Here is a 14032-nt window from a genome sequence, read left to right on the forward strand (position 1 = left end):
ATCCCTCTCCCTGTGCCCTCATCTTGGGGGTTCTGAGTTTGCTGAGACCCACACTTTGCCTGCCAATGACAGGGTACACAATCTTGGGCATAGGGACATCTAGACTCACAGCAAGACAACAGCCAACTTCCAGGGAAGAGAAGCTGAGGTCCAAGCAGGGACAGGGTTATTCAGGATCAAATACAACCCTACGTGCTTCACTTGAGTGACAACCATATGCTCTTCACAGCGACCTAAACCTCCCACCTGGTGCTGTGTGGGGCACCTGATGGGGGAGAGAGACTGAGGCCTTATTCCTGGGGTGGTGACTGCCCAAACAAGCTTGGTAAGATACCCAGGCTGGCCATGTTAGGAACAGCCTTTCTGAAGGACAGCAACGAGGCTAGGAGCAGAAGGACTGACAGGAGCAGAGGAGAAAAAATGCTGCCAAGGCAACAGCACAGAGATGCAAAGGCCCTGAGGTTGGCAGTTTGAGAAATTGATGAGGTAAATGCCAGAGGGAGGGAGTCAAGTGAGGCTTGGGAGTTGTTGTGACAACCGGGAGCCGGTGGCCACTCAAGGATCCTGGTATTTCTTCTAGGGCAGAAGGGAGACACCAGGGAGGTGACATACCTCCATGTACATTTGGAGGTTGGTAAGGAGGAGGCTAATAGTGGGTCATGAACTTTAGCATGAAATTTAGCAAGAAAGCCTCAAGGTCACAGCTACTTTCTATCCTCAGGAGGAAGTGGAAAGCTTTCCTAGGGAAGGCTGGCTTCCAGGGAATCCTATGAGTGTATGTCTACACACGGGTATATACATGTGTGCATGTTTGTCAGTGCAAGGGTGCACACACGGGTATATACATGTGTGCATGTTTGTCAGTGCAAGGGTGCATGTTGCATACATGTGGGCGTATGCATTTTCATGTGTGCAGAGGCCTAGCAGCAGGATGTGTAGTGGGATCTGAGATCATAGAGTTGTGGCCTAGAGTTGCATGCATTTTCATGTGTGCAGAGGCCTAGCAGGAGGATGTATAGTGGGATCTGAGGTCATAGAGTTGTGGCCCAGAGTTGGAGTCTCTTTCCTCAGAGTGATCTAGCTCCTCCTTTTTTTTCTGGGGTGCAAGGTATGGTGACAGCTGGGGAGACATGGGCTGCACAGCCATTTCTGGAGGCACCTGGGGGCCAAAGGCATAGCTGGCATCATGTGTCCCTTTGCTCTCAAGTGCATGCCTCCTCTGGAGCCTTGTGGGAATTACGAGGTCCCAGGCATCTGGGGAGGGCACACCTGGCCCCTTGGAGGACTTCCATCAGGCCCTCACTGTGTCTTTAACCTCCTCCTGCTGTTTATCCCCAGTATGTCAGTGCCTCTTCTTGGCGCTGGAGTAAAAGGCCACAGGGACCAGGATACTCCCTTGATATGTGTCTCTTCCCACACTGTGTGTGCTTTGAGGGGCGGATCATTGGGTCTGGCCAGCCCTGCTGACATCCGGGCTCTTCCTTAGACTGCCTGGCTGCTTTTGTTCCACCTCCTGACTTCTTGTTTTCTTCCTCACCAAGGCTTTGCCTGGGAGTTCCTGGTTTCTGCAGACAGATGGGCCTCAAGGCCCCAACTTCCTGTTCTCAGCGAGGCATCCTTGACATTCCAGGCCTCAGAACATCCTTGAAATACTGAGTTAGTCAGGGCCACTTACAGGAGATCACCCTGTAGCCATGCGCCGTTTCCCTTGGGTTTGTAGTCAGAAGCCACTGTGATCCGCAGGATCACCACACGCCACAGGGAGCACATCCTTGGCCACCCCTCTGTGCTGGGTGCTGCAATGTCACAGCGCCTGTCTGTCGGGAGAGTGGGCTGGAACAGGTAGGTTACTCCTGGCTGTGGGTCCCCTTTACATTAGCAGCACATGAGATGCAAACCAGCACCACATTCACTGAATCCCAAGCCCTAAGCTGAAGGTCACAGTGGCTTCCCACAGCCCCTAGTCAGCTAACACCCACTCAGGAAGGGATGAAGGGCCAAAAATGGAAGGTCTGTTTCTTCAAGTAGAACATCATCATTTTCACAGGCAGGCAGTCACATAAGCAGAGTACCACAACCTCCATGAAGGCCATGTCAGTCCCCAGGTCAGCACTGATATGCTGCTGCCTCGCAAGGGGGCACAACCTGGGGCGTTACATCCTCCCTCCCAAGGGCAGAAGCTGCCTGCCAGGCAAATTCCTACGGCTTCCCCGACACACTAACTCCTTCATGACCCTCGCTGAGCCCTGGGAGACTGAACCCTGCCCAAGCACTGCAAAAGCTTGCTTTCTGGTTGCATTTGATCCAGGTAATCATGGCAAGGGGTTGAAGAATAAGATGAGAGTGGCCAGGGCAGGAGTCAGGTGCTGGCATGTGTTTAAGAATCAGCTTTTCAGGGCCAGCAAAATGGTTCAGGTGGCAAAGGTGCCTGTGGCCAAGCCTGATGACCTGAGTTTGATCACTGAGACCCATATGGTGGAAGGAGGAGACAAACTCCTTTGTCCTCTGACCACACATGTGCTATGCCCAAACAATAAAAAAAGTCAGTACCAAGTTAGAAAAGCAAGAAGCAGCTTTTGGGGTGGTGTAGAAAGCTGTGTGCTGTGTGTTGCTTCCTGTGGTGTAACAGCCCCTCCACTGCTGAGTTCACGTGACCAGCGTGACACTTGGGGCTTCTGAAGGGCAGAGTAGAAAGAGATTCCATGACTGGCTGGACACTGCTACCTCCAGGACATACAGTCGTGAGAGACCTGGAGACCTCAGGCAGAGGCAAAGTGGGTGGGACCTGTCTCACCTTTATGAACGTGTTGATTTCTAGTCTGTACCATCTAATCTTTAATAGCAGGTGCTCTTAACAACCGAGTCACAAAGATTCCTGGAAACTTAACAGGCCCTGGATGCTGAGTCTGAACAGGCTGGCACTCCCTTGGGCCAGGGCAGAGCTTCCTCACTTGGGCCCCTGTCAAGGCTCCCACTGGGGCCAGGCTCAATGCTGTGGTTCTGTTTTCCCCATTGAGCTGGCCTCAGGGTTCATGGCATTTGTTCTACAACACAAGGGTAGTTCAAGCTTCTGGCCACTACTGTCTTTTGGTATGTCAGTGCTTCTGCCCCGTTGGGTTCCTGGGAGGGAGCATGCTGGGGAGCAGATGGATAGATGCCCACACAGCCTGTCTAACTGCAGCCACTTCCTCTTCAGGTCAGCCTTCTGTGTGAGATTTCAGAATAAATGTCTCTGAGACCAAACAACAGGAAACCACAGAGCAGGGTCAATTTGAGGACAGGAAGCTGCTGATCAAGGTGACATCAGCCACTAGCATGGCTGGTAGGTACGACAGTCAGAGGCCCTCTAGCAGGTCACCCGTTAGTCATGGGGCTCAGAGATAGCCAATCATAGCCTATGTGCCTGGTTAGGCATTTGACACACAGACAGACTTTTGGTGATGGTTGTGAGAAGCTATGCACTGTGTGGAGGCCCAATGTGGGCCATAAGCCAAGTGTCAATCACGAGACTCATTAAAGGAGTTCTGGCATGTTCTGTTGGAGAATCCCTAAGGCAGGTGGGAAGGGAGCCCAAGGTTGCACGTGAACACTGGTGGGTAAAGTATGCCCACTGTGCGAAGGCAGAGGTTGGGGTGCAGGAGGGAAGGTGGGAGGGATGCCAAGGGATCAGTGATACCAGGGGCAGGTGGGATGGATGGCCAAGGCGGGTTCATTTCATATCTTTTTTATCTATGTGTTATTACATGGCCCAGGCTGGCCCAACACTGGCTATGTATACAGCCTGAGCTAACCTAGAGATTCTCCTGACTCAAGTACTGGAGTTGACTTATTTTTCACGTATCACCTGGTCAAACAATGACACATGGTTTAAACATGAATATTTGACCATTGCAACAGACTGGCTCTGCTGGAGAGCCTGTGTCATTTTCCCTGCCTGACAGCGGGCATTCCTGGCCACACAGGGTTTACCATTGTCATGCCAGCCCTCAGCTCCCACACATGGCTTGTTTTTGAAGTCAGCCTGGATTTCAGTCTTTTTGCTGAGGGTGGAAGGGTCAGGGTAAGAGTGCAAAGGTGATGCTTCATGGGGTGGGGGGGGGAGAGCAGGCATTACTTCATTTAACTCCGACGAATGATCTCCAAGGTTACACAGGGAAACAAGCCAACTTAAGACATGCTTCAGTGAACTCCAGAATATTTACGAGCAGGGTTAGGAAGAAGGGCCAGGGTGACATGTGGGCAGATGCAGGCAATAGTGGTAGGGTTTGTGACCTGTCCTGTGTGATGGGTCACTAGGGCTGGCCTTGCTGAACTGTTCCCTGCTGTGTCTTGGTCAGGCTACAAAGACAACACTTCATACGGGCCTCTGAATATAGTTACCAGGAGAATGAGACAGGCTCTAGTCTGGGGAGGATGGGAAGGGAGGAGGGCTGTTTTCTCTGTGGCCTGAAGAACAGTGAGGCTCCTTCCAGGGGAGGGGCTAAGGAAAGCAGGGTGTGGGTAAGGGCTGAGTATGAGGACCACAGCAGGGCCTCACAGTGAACTCGAGTTGGCTCAAGAAGTGGCAGTGGCCACTGGAGACCGATTTCCCCTAAGCATGGCAGGGACCTGGCCTGTCTCTCCTGGAGAAGTGACCCGATCACTCTGAGCCTGTTTCTGTATGCCCAGGGAGGAGCTGAGGAGAGGAATGGAACCAGACCTGAGCAAAGGTGTCAGCAGCCATATTGTCATCTTTATCATCAGCAGGGAAGAGAGCTTGGTTGACCCCTAGGCCAACTATACCTTCCCTCCTGCCTGCACACCCCAGCTTTGGAAGGCACCCCTGGTGAAGGCCCTGCCTTCCTGGGACCTATCCAAACATTTTGTAGTGAGCTGGGTTTCTAGAGCTGGTTGTCTACTATCTGGGCCCAAGGGCTTGGGCCTGCCATCCGCACAGCTGGGTGTACTTATGTAGGATGGCCATGTCCTACTCTGGAGAGTAGTGAGCCAAAGGTGAGTGACTGGTGGTGACAAACCTTGCTGGGCTCTGAGGGCACTGGGGCTGCCTATGGCTGGATCTGGCTGGGTGCTGCACTTGGGAGCCTGGTGAAAAATAAAATGGAGTGAGGGAAACACCCAAGTCTTCCTGTGGCTTCATGTATACTTGCATGGGTACATTCGCACGCACGCACCCAGGTGCACCCACACACTGGACGGGTCTGCGCTTTCCCAGAGCCCTCACTCATGTGCTTTACCCTTACCTGTTGGTTCGTTCGTGTGATCCTCCACCCTGGGATGTGTGTTCCAGGAGGTGGGGCAGGGTGTCTTCCCTTCTCTCTCTCAGGGATGGATCTTTCTGACCCTGGAGAAACAAAGCCAGATGGCCACCAGCTCTGGCAGGGCACTAGTTTGGGGGCTATAAGCTAGACTTGGGCCCAGAAGGATGGGTACTGAAGCCCTGGCTTGGGTCTGTCAAATGCTGGAGGAAGGAATGATCTGGCCAGCACGAGGCTCTTGGGAGCCAAAGGATGCTGGGCACACAAGGAGCTTCCAGGCCTGCCTGGGTGCTGGGAGTTTACAAGGCAAAAGCTAGGTGTTATTAGCTGGGGGGTCTGGGAGGAGGCACCCCCTCTACTGCGCCCAGACTCCAAACAGACCTCACTGGGCCCTTCCTGCCTCAGGTCTGCTAACCTGAAGATGAATTCCTGGCAGCAGAGCTGGTGAGAGGGACAACTGGTGGGGTGGGGGAAGACAGTGCAGCTGGCCGTCCCCCAGGGGACCCCACCCCCCATGAGGCAACAGTGGGACTGGAACTGGGGACAAGGATCCAGGTGCCTGTTTGTTACATCACAGAGTCTTACCTGGTTTCAGACAGCGGGCAGCCTCTGAGGGGCTGGGGTTCTAAGGCCGGAGCTGGTTTCTGGTGCCTGGGCAGCTTCAGCAGGGTACCTCAAGAATGAAGCAGTTTGCTAGGTGAACTGAGGCTGGTGGGAGCTCTGTGTGATCAATCCAGTCCCCGCCCTCACTGCCAGCCCAGCTCACCACGCAGGACCTGCCTCCTAGAGCTGCCTGAGGTGGCCAGAGGTTCAGGAGTGCACAGGACAAAGGAAGGGAGGGAGAGAAGAGGAGGAGGATGGAGAGAGAGGAGCAAAGGGAGGGGGGGGATGAGCAGTGGGGAGGAAGGGGGGGGATGAGCAGTGGGGAGGAAGAAGGGGAGATGAGCAGTGGGGAGGAAGGGGGGAGATGAGCAGTGGGGAGGAAGAAGGGGAGATGAGCAGTGGGGAGGAAGAAGGGGAGATGAGCAGTGGGGAGGAAGAAGGGGAGATGAACAGTGAGAGCTGGGAAGAAGAGGGAGGAGGAGGGGAGGAGAGGACACGAGGGAGGGAAAGGGGGGGAGGGTTAAGGAGGGAGGATGGAGGAGGAGGGAGGGAAAGGGAGGTAGGAGAAGAGAATGGAAAAAGAAAGAGGAAAGGGAGGCGGTGCCGGGGGGGGGGGGGGGGTTAAAGAAGATGGAAGGGGGAGGTGGAATGGGAGGTAAATACAGAGGGAGGGGGAGGGAGAGGAAGTGGCAGGAGGACGGGGGAGGGAGAGGAAGTGGGAGGAGGGGGGAGGGAGAGGAAGTGGGAGGAGGAGGGGGAGGGAGAGGAAGTGGCAGGAGGGGGAGGGAGAGGAAGTGGGAGGAGGAGGGGGAGGGAGAGGAAGTGGGAGGAGGAGGGGGAGGGAGAGGAAGTGGGAGGAGGAGGGGGAGAGAGAGGAAGTGGGAGGAGGAGGGAGAGGAAGTGGGAGGAGGAGGAGGAGGAGGGTGAGGGAGAGGAAGTGGGAGGAGGAGGGTGAGGGAGAGGAAGTGGGAGGAGGAGGAGGAGGTGAGGGAGAGGAAGTGGGAGGAGGAGGAGGAGGTGAGGGAGAGGAAGTGGGAGGAGGAGGGTGAGGGAGAGGAAGTGGGAGGAGGAGGAGGGTGAGGGAGAGGAAGTGGGAGGAGGAGGAGGGTGAGGGAGAGGAAGTGGGAGGAGGAGGGTGAGGGAGAGGAAGTGGGAGGAGGAGGGGGGAGGGAGAGGAAGTGGGAGGAGGAGGGGGAGGGAGAGGAAGTGGGAGGAGGAGGGTGAGGGAGAGGAAGTGGCAGGAGGAGGAGGTGAGGGAGAGGAAGTGGGAGGAGGAGGGTGAGGGAGAGGAAGTGGGAGGAGGAGGAGGAGGTGAGGGAGAGGAAGTGGGAGGAGGAGGAGGAGGTGAGGGAGAGGAAGTGTGGGAGTTGGGGGTGAGGGTGAGGACGTGGGAGGAGGGGGTGACGCAGAGAGAGAGAGGGGAGGAGGAGATTTGATTTTGATAGAGCTCCAGCCACTGGAGACATCCCAGACCAATTTTGAAAGGCCATTTTATTTTGAGCATCCCTCCTTTCACAGGAGATGTTGTAGTCATAGAAGCACATGCATTGCGTAGTTCTATCAAGCTTGCTTGTGAACTCTCACTGAAAAGTTGCCTCAGAGGTGCGTGGCATCGAGCTGTGCACTATCCCCTAATGTTTTTTATTACAGTGGCTGGTAGTCAAAGACGGGTCAGATCTTTCTGCCTCCCGGCAACCTAAATCAGGTCACCCATGAGGCATGAGGAAATGTGTGCTCCAATGACGGGTAAGGCTGGAAGGTGAAAGAAGACAACCTAAGTCAGACAGTCATCTGTCCTGTGGCAGAAGCGCAGGTAATATGACTAAGCCGGCTACTGCAGGATGTTTTGGCCTTGGTAGCGGATGTCTTTGTTGGGCCTAAAAAGGCTGGGACATTAGGCCCAGTATAACCTCTTGTGCCTGTCTTGAGTTTAATGCTCGAACATGAGGCCCAGTGTAACCTCCTGAGCCTGGCTAGAGTTTGGTGACCTATGCTTGGCCTGTACCTCCCACATGGGAGTGACTCAGCAAGGCCTGATGTAAGACTGCCCCCTGCCTAGCTACCTGACAGTTTGGTGGAATATTATTGACTCTCTTCCTCAAGTTACCGTACCCCATCCTAAGATTCCCATCCCCTACCTCAACTCTGTATAAGTTCCTGCCTGTTGGAATAAAACGAGATCCTTCTTCGACAAGTCTCCAGACTCAGTGTTTCTCCCTGGCAATTGGGGGCGGGGTCTGGGTCGTCAACACTCACCATCCTGCTCAGCCCCAAGGGAGTGGCCAGTGGGACTGGTTCTCCTTCAGCCCCCACCTCCTGGAGAACCCAGCACGTCTTTATCTAAATAACAACAGACTTGGGCTCAGGTGTGTTTACTCTTGACCCTGAAGGCAGGTGTGGCTACTAAGTACCTAGAGGGTTAAGGGAAGCAGTGATAATAATGGCAGAAGCCTCTGCCATTGTCCCCACTTTTGGTTGAGTACTTAAGAATGTTAAATAGACTAAGTGTGCTCAGTGTGGACTGAGTGGCCCTCCTGACATCTATCCTGTGTGTCTTTTCCTTTAATGTCCTTAACTAGTCTTCCTTTACCCACACTCCCCCTCTCAGGGATGAACCATGGGCAAGTTGACTGGCTCCAACTGCAGCCCTGCAAACACAGCTTCCCACAAGGGACGTGGAGGAGGGAGGGGATGGTGAGGAGGGAGGAGGGAGGAGGAAGGGGATGGTGAGAAGAGGGGGAGGAGGGAGGGGATGGTGAGAAGAGGGGGAGGAGGGAGGGGATGGTGAGAAGAGGGGGAGGAGGGAGGGGATGGTGAGAAGAGGGGGAGGAGGGAGGGGCTGGTGAGAAGAGGAGGAGGAGGGAGGGGATGGTGAGAAGAGGGGGAGGAGGGAGGGGATGGTGAGAAGAGGAGGGAGGAGGGAGGGGATGGTGAGAAGAGGGGGAGGAGGAGGGAGGGGATGGTGAGAAGAGGAGGGAGGAGGGAGGGGATGGTGAGAAGAGGGACGAGGAGGGAGGGGATGGTGAGAAGGGGGAGGAAGAGGGAGGGGATGGTGAGAAGAGGGGGAGGAGGGAGGGGATGGTGAGAAGGGGGAGGAAGGAGGGGATGGTGAGAAGAGGGAGGAGGGAGGGGATGGTGAGAAGAGGGAGGAGGGAGGGGATGGTGAGAAGAGGGAGGAGGGAGGGGATGGTGAGAAGAGGGGGAGGAGGGAGGGGATGGTGAGAAGAGGGGGAGGAGGGAGGGGATGGTGAGAAGAGGAGGGAGAAGGGAGGGGATGGTGAGAAGAGGGGGAGGAGGGAGGGGATGGTGAGAAGAGGAGGGAGGGGATGGTGAGAAGAGGAGGAGGAGGGAGGGGATGGTGAGAAGAGGAGGGAGGGGATGGTGAGAAGAGGAGGGAGGGGATGGTGAGAAGAGGAGGGAGAAGGGAGGGGATGGTGAGAAGAGGGGGAGGAGGGAGGGGATGGTGAGAAGAGGGGAGGAGGGAGGGGATGGTGAGAAGAGGAGGAGGAGGGAGGGGATGGTGAGAAGAGGAGGGAGGGGATGGTGAGAAGAGGAGGGAGAAGGGAGGGGATGGTGAGAAGAGGGGGAGGAGGGAGGGGATGGTGAGAAGAGGGGAGGAGGGAGGGGATGGTGAGAAGAGGGGGAGGAGGGATGGTGAGAAGAGGGGAGGAGGGAGAGTAAGGAAGAGAGGTGAGGGAGAGAGGAGGTAGGTGGGAGATGAGAGGAGGGAGGAGGTATATAAAAGGAGAGGGAGGAGGGGGAGCGAGGAGAAGGAATAGAGGGAGGGTGAGTGTGTGAGGGCTGGGAGGAGGGTGGGGTGTCAGAGATGGCTGGGAAGTGGCTTTGGGGAGTTGAGCCAGGGAGGCTCTGCTCTCCTCCTGGGCTGTCTAGAGCTTTCTTAGGCTCTCCGAGTCTAAAGGGAGTCTGGGATGTCAAGGAAAGGTGGACAGCTGAGCATCTTGGGTTGTCACTGAGGGAGAGGCTCCAGGAGGGCCTCCACACTGCTGCCCGGCTGACAAAGCAGTGTCTGGGGAGAAGCCTGGCCTGTGGCCTCCAGGGCACTCCTAACAGTGGGGGCAGGCTGTTGAGTGGGGACTGTCCTAGCAGTTGCTTGTGAAGGAGGGGTTTTGTTAGTTCTCCCGAGGTGCCTGGGCCCCAGCCAGCAGGTGAGGAGCTGGGGAGAGGGGGCACTGACTAATGTGACTGCCTGCGAGCTGCCTTGGGACTCCAGGAGGAGGATTTGGAGAGCCGCCCACTTTTTTTTTTTTTTTTTTTTTTTTTTTTGTGGTTTTTTGAGACAGGGTTTCTCTGTGGTTTTAGAGCCCATCCTGGAACTAGCTCTTGTAGACCAGGCTGATCTCGAACTACATAGATCTGCCTGCCTCTGCCTCCGGAGTGCCATCACTGTCCGGCGAGTCACCCACTCTTGCAGGCTGGGAATGGCTTGAAGCTACCCACTGTCCTGTGAGTGTCTCCTTGCCTGTGCCCCATAAAGGAGGGGATAGAGGAGGAGGGGTTGGGGGCAGATTGGACTTTCCTTAAGAGAGGGTCTTCACCATGACTCTATCCTAAGGCTGCCTCTGAGTTGACTTGGCACAGGTGGGCTGCATGTCAGGAGAGTCATGCCCTTACCTTGTCTCCGAGTTTCCTTTCCCAGGGTGCTGTCACCACAGCCACACACAGGACACTTGAGATTTGCAGTGAGCAAAGTTCCTGTTCCTAGGAGGACATGCTGGTGGTGTGAGTCAGGAGCATGGCTAGCTGGGGGAGGAGCAACTGGGATGGATGAGCAAGGCTCCTACACACCAAGCCTGCTGAATTTGGGCTGCTCAGGTGTGCCTGCCTTTAAGCCCAGGGGTAATCATTCTCCAGGGAAGGAGCTGTGGAGGAGGCAAGAACTCGGTTCCCTAAGAGCCAACAGAACTCAGAAGCACCTGCCACCAACCCAAGCACTGCCCCAAGAAGTGGGATCCCTCTGGTGCTGGAGTGTTATAACCATTCCTTCTCTTGTAACAACTCCACGCCTGTCCTCCCAAGAGCAACAGCAGTAAACTTGGAGCTTCATGGGGTTGGATGCAATGGTCCTTTGTTCTGGGAGAAGAAGAAAAGCACAGAGAGATGGCTTAATGAGCGACGACACGTGTTTCCATGCCTGATGACCGGCGTTCAATCGTGGGGAACCTACTTGGTGAAAGGAGAGGACTGACTTCCACAAGGTGTCCTCTGACCTCTACATTCGTGCTTTGCATCCCTCCCATAACCAAAAATGTAATTTAAAACCTTTTTAAAACTTGTCATCTGTTTCCTTTATAATTGCAGAAAACACTGGTTTCCATTCAAAGGCTAGAAAACCCAGCTTCCTGTGATATAGTTCTGAGTCCTGATATCTAAGGGCCCGCATGGAATACAGAGTTAGGTGTCTGTGCGTACTCACTCCCTGTATTAGCACACTATTACATATAACTAATCCTTCCATGAGGGAGGCCCCCACTCACCAGTCATCCCCACACCAACAAGTATTGCTTAGATATCCATCCTTCACCAGCTCTAGGTGTCTCACCTCTGGACATACAGGGAAAGAATATTAAACTGAGTGACCTCTGCTCCTGTACGCATAAAGAAAAACCTATCTTACATGAACTAAATGAACTCTTCTATATGCTATTGAAGGACCAGTTGTAACAGAACAATTTTTTATTTTTATTTTTGAGGGTTTCCAGGCTAGCACAGGAATCCAGCCTTTATTTGTACTATTGTTTCTATTACAAAAGGTATTTTAGGTTCCAAAAAGCCAAATTAAAACAAAACAAAACATTTCAAGAACACTGACCATAAGCCGACAGAAGTCTATCATTGGCTAACTGACATTAAAGTAAATATGTAAATAGTTAACTAATATTCCTTTCTACAAATTTCTCGTGTAGGTGAGGTCATGTCTAAGGTAGGGTATACCAGAAAATATGCACAAAAAGATGGGCAGCAGGAAAACATCAGGGCACATGAGGCAGCTCACCTGTAAAGGCCCTGATGCTAAGATTCACTACCTGAATTCGATACCTAGGACCTACAGTAGGAGACAACTGACTCCCACAAGTTGATAGCATCTGAACACCACACACATGCATAAATAACAGAAAAAAATACCTGTAATAAAAAAAGAGAAAGCAGATATGAAATGCTCTGATTTTTTTTCTTTTGAGCAGGATTTCTCTATATAACAGTCTTGCCTGTCCTGGAACTTGCTCTGTAGACCAGGCTGGCTTTGAACTCACAGAGATCCAACTGTCTCTGCCTCCTGAGTGCTGGAGTTAAAGGCATGCGCCACCACCTGGCTGAAAACGCTCCAAAATTCTTGCTTCTGCTTAATTAAAAACTTAAAAAATGGACTCCCTGGGGGAAAATAATGCAACAGGATCTACGGTAGAGTTCTAATAAAACACATTCTAGTCTCTCTCCTTTGAAACCACAAAGCTGCAAACCTGGGCCAGGCAGCGACGTTTGTCCACAGGTTGCAAGATTCAGATAGTGGACACGGCTTTGCCCAAGGCTCCTTGGAGGCCAGTGAGATCTGGATGAGATAAAGTGTGGAAACACGTCATCCTCAAGTCCCACAGGTGGGACACTCTGCTCTGTTCTCTATCTCTGGGCTCCTGCCAAGGGTGCTATTGGCCACAGGTGTATTTCCTCTTGAGTCTGCCCAGGCTTCACTCCAATCCTTTCCACTCTGAAGCAGGGTCTGCCTCTGCTGGTGGCAGCATGACCTGTGACTTCTGAGTTGACCTTCGTTTCATGCATCTCAGGCTTGACTGGCCTTGGTGATGTCCCTTGTTTTCTAACGTGATCACTTTCACCCCCTTTGTGTGTGAAGTGACTCATCATATATGTGCATGCGGAGGCCAGAGGCTGACGTCAGTCAACTATCTTCCACTATTGTCTTCCACTGTATCATTTGAGGGCACTCTGCAGTCGGAGTTTATGACTGGCTCTCAGCTGACTGGCAAGCTCCAGGGCATCCTGGGGTGTCTGCTTCCCCAGTGCTAGGATTACAGTGTGTGTCTTCATAACCCACTTTGATGTGGGTCCTGGGGATGGATCCCAATTCAATCCCTCATGAACACATGGCAGGTGCTTTAGCTACAGACCAATTCTCCAGCCCCCACCCCTTCTGAGAGAAAAGTCTGACCTTAGCGTGTTCAATATAACTCCTAGGTTTCACCTATTAACCTTGTGACTGTCAAAACCTTTAAAATGTATTAAAAATATCATCACATTTTCATGTTATTTCTTTTGTGCATGTGCCATGGCACATATGTGGAGGTCAGGGGACAACTTGTGGGGAGATGATTCTTTTTACTAGGTGGGTGTCCTGGACTCAAGCTGTCACGCTTGGTGCCCATGAATTGTCTTGCTGGCCCACTAGTTCCCATCAGTCAAAACGGCAAGAATGACATCAGCACCTCAACAACCTTTATCAGGTTTCCTGTGCTGCTGGAACCCGCCTATAGGGTCCCACCAACATGTCTGGCAATGCTTTACGACTTAGCTCTATAATTTAAAATCACACAGAAACACTTTCATGATGGGACTGTCTTTTGGGGGCAACCTGAAGCCATGTTCCTTGGGCCATGATCATTTGCATTTGGCTCAAATACAAATGATCTTTAATTCTCAGGCTTTGCGATGAGAGCGGTTTTGTGTTGACATTTCCACCTAGGCCAATGATGAGCCTGAGGCCACGGAATCCAGACAATCTAGGGAGGCCAATCTGGGAAGGTCTAGAGGATGCAGTAAGGGAACACAAGGGGGCATGCATATCCAACTGAGAGCAGGAGCACTGTGCCTGCTGATGTGTGACATGCCCACAGATGCACGTGTACGAATGTAGATGCATACAGAGTCAATCACAGAACCCATCCCCATCACAAGACACACACACCAACACACACAGACCCAAGTGTGTCACGGACCTTCTCACAGCCATGTAGACATGCTGAGGTACAGTCAGCCACACACATACATCCCTCTCCTCATCCTGCACATCTGTCCTCATCCACACTCTATTCCCAATGGGCTGGTTGGGGAACATGGTGCTGTGAACATTTCAGAGCTAATTCTAAGCCTTGCCAGGACTCTAATCTTGAAGAAAAGCACAGTCAATATACTCAAGAAAGGTG

At 53.1% G+C, this 14032-nt stretch overlaps 1 protein-coding gene across 8 annotated transcripts in view; it reads right to left on the minus strand.

Annotated features, from left to right (window-relative positions):
- The window catches only part of Osgin1 (oxidative stress induced growth inhibitor 1), a 29420-nt gene extending 18767 nt beyond the window's left edge, over window positions 1–10653 (minus strand). For 5 of the 8 annotated variants that reach the window (XM_040736154.1, XM_040736148.1, XM_040736111.1 and 2 more), the window contains exons 1-2: window positions 5671–5780; window positions 5241–5341 (exon numbers count right to left, since the gene is read on the minus strand). The gene's annotated coding sequence lies outside the window, so the exon portion shown is untranslated. Of the gene's footprint in view, window positions 1–5240; window positions 5342–5636; window positions 5781–5840; window positions 5929–6021; window positions 6110–10490 lie in introns of those variants that run through there. The other 3 variants (XM_040736121.1, XM_040736130.1, XM_040736141.1) reach the window with 3 other exon arrangements.
- Between the last annotated feature and the right edge of the window lie 3379 nt (window positions 10654–14032).

This window comes from Mesocricetus auratus, unplaced genomic scaffold, assembly GCF_017639785.1.
Source record: "Mesocricetus auratus isolate SY011 unplaced genomic scaffold, BCM_Maur_2.0 Super-Scaffold_6723, whole genome shotgun sequence".
NCBI lineage: Eukaryota > Metazoa > Chordata > Mammalia > Rodentia > Cricetidae > Mesocricetus > Mesocricetus auratus.